The sequence below is a fragment of the Bombus flavifrons genome, chromosome 12 (genome assembly GCF_040668555.2).
Source record: "Bombus flavifrons isolate JBK064 chromosome 12, iyBomFlav1_principal, whole genome shotgun sequence".
Classification (NCBI taxonomy): Eukaryota; Metazoa; Arthropoda; class Insecta; order Hymenoptera; family Apidae; genus Bombus; species Bombus flavifrons.
The window spans coordinates 12,953,740-12,961,444 of record NC_138453.1 but is presented as its reverse complement, the minus strand read 5'-3'; the positions used below and the strand labels follow the sequence as shown (position 1 = coordinate 12,961,444).

At 29.7% G+C, this 7,705-nt stretch overlaps 1 pseudogene; it reads left to right on the top strand.

Moving 5' to 3' along the window:
* Positions 1–5,383: 5,383 nt before the first annotated feature.
* LOC138185539 (alpha-ketoglutarate-dependent dioxygenase alkB homolog 4-like) lies at positions 5,384–7,452 on the top strand (annotated as a pseudogene).
* Positions 7,453–7,705: the final 253 nt, after the last annotated feature.

Here is a 7,705-nt window from a genome sequence, read left to right as displayed (position 1 = left end):
TCAATCGTTATAAATTAATAGTTTAAAAGGTTATAAATTAATGGTAAATTGTAAGAAAAGAATAGGTAGACACTGTAAATTAATACTTTGAATGATACAAATTAATAGCCGCAATGTTATAAATTAATAAGTTAATTCGTAAAAGTTTAATTCTTCGATCTGCATTGTACACTGGTTGAAACACAACTGACGTCGCACGAGGGTAAATGTGTTCCTTGCATACCTGTTGGTATACACGTGGCAAAATGCCAACGGTCGACCAAACAGAAACGGTTTGCAGATATCACAAATGTACCTTTTAAATGTCGTAAATAAATGGTATAAATGTTACAAATAAATAGCGTAAATGTTATAAATTAATGATTCAAAGGCCCTGAATTAACAACTCAAACGTTGTAATTCAATGTATTAAATGGTGTAAATTATTATTTTAAATGCTTCAAATCAATAGGTCAAACGTTATAAATTAATAGTTTAAATGGTTATAAATTAATGGTAAATTGTAAGAAAAGAATAGGTAGACACTGTAAATTAATACTTTGAATGATACAAATTAATAGCCGCAATGTTATAAATTAATAAGTTAATTCGTAAAAGTTTAATTCTTCGATCTGCATTGTACACTGGTTGAAACACAACTGACGTCGCACGAGGGTAAATGTGTTCCTTGCATACCTGTTGGTATACACGTGGCAAAATGCCAACGGTCGACCAAACAGAAACGGTTTGCAGATATCACAAATGTACCTTTTAAATGTCGTAAATAAATGGTATAAATGTTACAAATAAATAGCTTAAATGTTATAAATTAATGATTCAAAGGCCCTGAATTAACAACTCAAACGTTGTAATTCAATGTATTAAATGGTGTAAATTATTATTTTAAATGCTTCAAATCAATAGGTCAAACGTTATAAATTAATAGTTTAAATGGTTATAAATTAATGGTAAATTGTAAGAAAAGAATAGGTAGACACTGTAAATTAATACTTTGAATGATACAAATTAATAGCCGCAATGTTATAAATTAATAAGTTAATTCGTAAAAGTTTAATTCTTCGAGCTGCATTGTACACTGGTTGAAACACAACTGACGTCGCACGAGGGTAAATGTGTTCCTTGCATACCTGTTGGTATACACGTGGCAAAATGCCAACGGTCGACCAAACAGAAACGGTTTGCAGATATCACAAATGTACCTTTTAAATGTCGTAAATAAATGGTATAAATGTTACAAATAAATAGCGTAAATGTTATAAATTAATGATTCAAAGGCCCTGAATTAACAACTCAAACGTTGTAATTCAATGTATTAAATGGTGTAAATTATTATTTTAAATGCTTCAAATCAATAGGTCAAACGTTATAAATTAATAGTTTAAATGGTTATAAATTAATGGTAAATTGTAAGAAAAGAATAGGTAGACACTGTAAATTAATACTTTGAATGATACAAATTAATAGCCGCAATGTTATAAATTAATAAGTTAATTCGTAAAAGTTTAATTCTTCGAGCTGCATTGTACACTGGTTGAAACACAACTGACGTCGCACGAGGGTAAATGTGTTCTTTGCATACCTGTTGGTATACACGTGGCAAAATGCCAACGGTCGACCAAACAGAAACGGTTTGCAGATATCACAAATGTACCTTTTAAATGTCGTAAATAAATGGTATAAATGTTACAAATAAATAGCGTAAATGTTATAAATTAATGATTCAAAGGCCCTGAATTAACAACTCAAACGTTGTAATTCAATGTATTAAATGGTGTAAATTATTATTTTAAATGCTTCAAATCAATAGGTCAATCGTTATAAATTAATAGTTTAAAAGGTTATAAATTAATGGTAAATTGTAAGAAAAGAATAGGTAGACACTGTAAATTAATACTTTGAATGATACAAATTAATAGCCGCAATGTTATAAATTAATAAGTTAATTCGTAAAAGTTTAATTCTTCGATCTGCATTGTACACTGGTTGAAACACAACTGACGTCGCACGAGGGTAAATGTGTTCTTTGCATACCTGTTGGTATACACGTGGCAAAATGCCAACGGTCGACCAAACAGAAACGGTTTGCAGATATCACAAATGTACCTTTTAAATGTCGTAAATAAATGGTATAAATGTTACAAATAAATAGCGTAAATGTTATAAATTAATGATTCAAAGGCCCTGAATTAACAACTCAAACGTTGTAATTCAATGTATTAAATGGTGTAAATTATTATTTTAAATGCTTCAAATCAATAGGTCAATCGTTATAAATTAATAGTTTAAAAGGTTATAAATTAATGGTAAATTGTAAGAAAAGAATAGGTAGACACTGTAAATTAATACTTTGAATGATACAAATTAATAGCCGCAATGTTATAAATTAATAAGTTAATTCGTAAAAGTTTAATTCTTCGATCTGCATTGTACACTGGTTGAAACACAACTGACGTCGCACGAGGGTAAATGTGTTCCTTGCATACCTGTTGGTATACACGTGGCAAAATGCCAACGGTCGACCAAACAGAAACGGTTTGCAGATATCACAAATGTACCTTTTAAATGTCGTAAATAAATGGTATAAATGTTACAAATAAATAGCGTAAATGTTATAAATTAATGATTCAAAGGCCCTGAATTAACAACTCAAACGTTGTAATTCAATGTATTAAATGGTGTAAATTATTATTTTAAATGCTTCAAATCAATAGGTCAAACGTTATAAATTAATAGTTTAAATGGTTATAAATTAATGGTAAATTGTAAGAAAAGAATAGGTAGACACTGTAAATTAATACTTTGAATGATACAAATTAATAGCCGCAATGTTATAAATTAATAAGTTAATTCGTAAAAGTTTAATTCTTCGAGCTGCATTGTACACTGGTTGAAACACAACTGACGTCGCACGAGGGTAAATGTGTTCTTTGCATACCTGTTGGTATACACGTGGCAAAATGCGAACGGTCGACCAAACAGAAACGGTTTGCAGATATCACAAATGTACCTTTTAAATGTCGTAAATAAATGGTATAAATGTTACAAATAAATAGCGTAAATGTTATAAATTAATGATTCAAAGGCCCTGAATTAACAACTCAAACGTTGTAATTCAATGTATTAAATGGTGTAAATTATTATTTTAAATGCTTCAAATCAATAGGTCAAACGTTATAAATTAAATGTTCGAATGTTGTAAATAAACAGCTTAAAGGAAAATTAATGGCTTAAATGTTGTAAAAATGTCTAAAAAAATGGATTTGGAAATTTGTTTAATTAATTCACATGTTCTATAAAAAAAAGACAGAAGAACGAGAAGCCATTTAACCACCTGCGATTTACAAAAACTTTAGTAGACCAGTTAAGAGGAGATATTGGACAACCACGAGATCGAGCTTCGACATCGACTGCTAATTGTGATGAAATTCGGTTAAATGGAAAGCTCCATGTAATTTTAACAAGAACAAAAAAGTATTGTTATGTGTGTTCTTACCGAAACAAAGCAGGAGAAAGACGCGAAACAACTTATTATTACGATACTTGTCCCGACAAGCCAAGGATGCATCATGGCAGACGTTTTATAAATTATCGTAATAAAAAGATACAAAAAAATATTAAAAAATTATACTTTCAAAGATGTAAATATATATGAATTATTAAAATATAATGTCTTTTTAAATTAATTTTTATATAAAATCATTTTATATTACCTACAATACACTCGTCACATACGCGCAAAATTGTCTCGAGCTGCTGCTACGACCAACCGAAAAGGCGGTCGAGTACAAAGGGTAGTTTAAAAGTTATAAATTATTGTTCCAAATGTATTAAATTTACCTTTTGCGGACGAATGTCGGCAAATAGCTGCCCAAGTCTTTTTACCGTTGCGGACGCGTGTCGACATATAGCTGCCTGAATCTGTTCACAGTTCCGGACAGTTATTTAGAAATGGCTGGCGTACTTCTATTTTTCTGAGCGATAATCTTATGCGTATTTGGGCATGGGTATAATAAACTAAACAGTATTATGTTATGAAGATTTTAGATCTTCAAGAAACTTATCTTCCGTTTAACGTAAACTTGCGATGCAGGATGATAGTCGAGTCAGAACAAATTTCAATCTTTCAATGGCATTACCAGATGAATCACAAAGCTTTTTATATATTTTTTACAATACCTTATACACGATGCCTAAAAGTTCCAGAAAGAACATGTTCGATAGTAATAATAGTGGTGACGAACATTATTTTGAACCTGACAAGATACGCGGCCCCGTCCGCAAAGGGTTAATAGTTTAAATGTTATAAATTAATGTTCCAAATGTTACAAATTAATAGTTTAAATGTTATAAATTAATATTTTAAATATTGTAAATTAATAGTATAGGATTATTTATTCAGAAATATTAGAAATTAGGATTTCCAATGATTTCTATTCTATATGATAAATTTATCGATAGATGGATCTACTTACAGTGGATTAAACAGGAAACGATGGTTATTTAACGTGAACTTAATGTAGTAATACGATATAACCAAGACAATTAGATTGATAATTAATAACTCACAACTAATAGTTTACAACTCATGACAACTCGGCAACTCTGTCTCGACTCAACTCTCTCAGCTCAACTCTCGACTCGCAACTAACTACCTCCTCACAATTCGACTGTCAATTCACGACTGCCGATTAACTTGCCTTTTTTCCTTAAGCATCCCTTTGTTCTTCTCATACCCCCACCACGTACGTGTTCCGTAACCGTCCGCGATCCTGATCACGTCGCCTTTTTCCGCGTAATCACTAGACTGAAGGACCGACGACACATTGATGGGCCGCTTGGCCCATTGAAGTTTCCCGACCCTTTCGGCCTGTCGGCACTTAGGCTCTCTCGCAAAATTGTTTATAGTTCACCCGATATTTCTTAGACAATCTGACCACGATACTACAATAGTTTATATGTTTCAAATTAATAGTTTAAATGTTAATAAATTAATCCATTGAATTAGTTAATAAATTAATAGTAAATTGTTAGAAAAGAATAGTTTAAATGTTGTAAATTAATAGCTTGAATCTTACAAATTAATAACGCAAATGTTGTAAATTGATAATTTAATTCGAAAAAGTTCAATTCTTCGATGTTCATTGTACGATGGTTGAAACACAAATGACATCGCACGAAAGTCGTGTGTTCCTTGTATACCTGTTGGTATACACTTGGCAATGTGCTAATGTTCTGTCAAAAGAAGATTGTAAAAAGATTATCAGTTGAAAAGTTTATTATAAAGGCATTATTATAAACGAGGAGATTTATAGTCGATAGTAAATTATTCTAGTAATTTCGAATAAAGTTAACACGTATAGAAGACCCAACCAACGTATTACCCTTCTTATGCTATCGCATCGACATTGTCCTTTAGTTCCCTGACTTTCACGTACTATGTGTCTAAAATATGTATACATATGTACATATGAATATAGTTCGAAATAAGTATTTAGCGACTTTTAAGTTCTTTGTTACTTATTAAAGGATGGAAACAGTGCGTTCTTGTGGTTGAAAGGGAATAAGATCTTGTCTTCTCTGCGAAACTGAACATAAGATTGTGAAACCCAATCTTAAGACTCATTTTGAGGTTATGTCCCAAAAGTTTGTCTTTTTTACAAATAAGTTTTCTATTATGTTATATACTTGGACAATTAATTTATTTGGTAGCATTGCTATTTTTAATATTTTTTATGAAAGATTTAAATTATTTATTTATTATTTAATTTATCCGTCAATGAAACAAATGATTTTCTAACGCAAGTATGTAATTTTTAATGTAGGCAGTATGTATTAATGTAGGCAAAGTTACTGTTTTATGTACAAAATATGAAAGGTAACATTGTTATTGAACTAGATAATTTACTTTTTTATTAAATTTATACACATAACATTTAAAATTTGTTTCTATGTCTTATTAACTATTATGGATTATAATATTTTAGAAATGTTCCAGTTATGTATATTGTCCAAACTGTGACAAATCGTGGCCTGGTTGGGATGCTGATCTTTACAAAAGTCATCCGTATCATCGAGGAACAGCCATAGAATTTCCTGGTGTATATATAAAGGTATTTACTTACCTGTATCCGATACATCCTTCCATTATTTAATTTCTAATTCATGGTAATATTATTCGTTAATTTTCCCTTTCAAACTAATTTACATTTAAGAATATAACAAGAGATTATCAACCATCAATTATAAAAAAAGAAGTAAGATTTTTTAGTGAAGAGAACTTGATAAAAAGTATTGTTAGAATAATAATTTTATTATTATTATTTATATTTGAGATAATATTCGTAAGAAATTAATATTAACCTATTGTTTTATATTCACTTTTATACAAAGCTAGATTTTCTAAATCCTTGGGAAATTAATTCATTGAAGAACGCGCTTGAAAAAATACCTTGGGAAGTTTCTCAGAGTGGAAGAAGGAAACAGGTATTTCAAACAGTATAATATATAACTACATTTATTATTATAAAATTTTGAGATATCGATAAAGCTTATTAATAGATAAGATAGGAAGATTTAAGACATAATTTAAAAACTCCAGAATTTTGGTCCAAAATGCAACTTCAAGAAAAGAAAGCTTCAGTTGGGTTTTTTTGATGGTTTTCCAAAGTCTACTCAATTTGTGCAACAAAAATTTTGCCAAGTACCCATGCTTAATAATTTCCAAACGGTAGAACAATGTACTTTAGAGTATGATTCGCTACGAGGAGCTTCAATAGATCCACATATCGATGACTGCTGGATTTGGGGTGAAAGAATAGTTACTGTGAATGTCATGGGTAACTCAGTTTTAACAATGAGTCCTTACCATGGTCCAGATACAAAATATAATTTAGAAAGCGTTGCAGAGTATTCCACTATACTCGAAGGCTTCGAATTTGATACAAATGATAAAAATGAAAGTAATAAAGATATCGTTGTAAGGCTCCCAATGCCAGAGGGATCGCTTATGATTCTTTATGATAGTGCAAGGCAAGAAATTTTTCTTACAGACATGGCGAATTAGTACTTAAACATCTATATCGTATTATATTTCTGTAATTGTTTGGCAAATTTAGTTATACAATTATTTTAATTGTCAGGTACAACTTGAGAAAGTATTTTATAACATAGATAAAATAGAATATAATGAATGTGAATTTTATTGCATTATTTACATAATTACTAGATTCTCTTCTATATTTTTTGTAGGTATAAATGGGAACATTGTGTTTTAAGAGAAGATATAACTTCTAAGCGAATTTGTTTGGCTTATCGCGAATTAACTCCTCCATATTTATGCACCTCAACAAATAATGAAATAGTCAAAGAACTCTTAAAGAGAGCTTCGGTCTTTCAATGAAGTGTGACTAAGGTTTGAAAATAATTTATTCCAACAAAGTATGTAATATAAAATTTGTACGAAATATTTCTACGTTTCATTATGTATTATGAAAATATATTAGATCCTTCTATATATATATATATATATATATATATATATATATATAAGTAAATATAAGCATATATATATACACACATATATATCTACAGCTACAGTTTTATAGAAACGTAATAATAAATGAAATTAGATATCTACTATTAGGTATTTAATTTCTAAAAGAAACTGACGAAAAAAAGTATTAAATTTAGAGCAATATATAAAAAT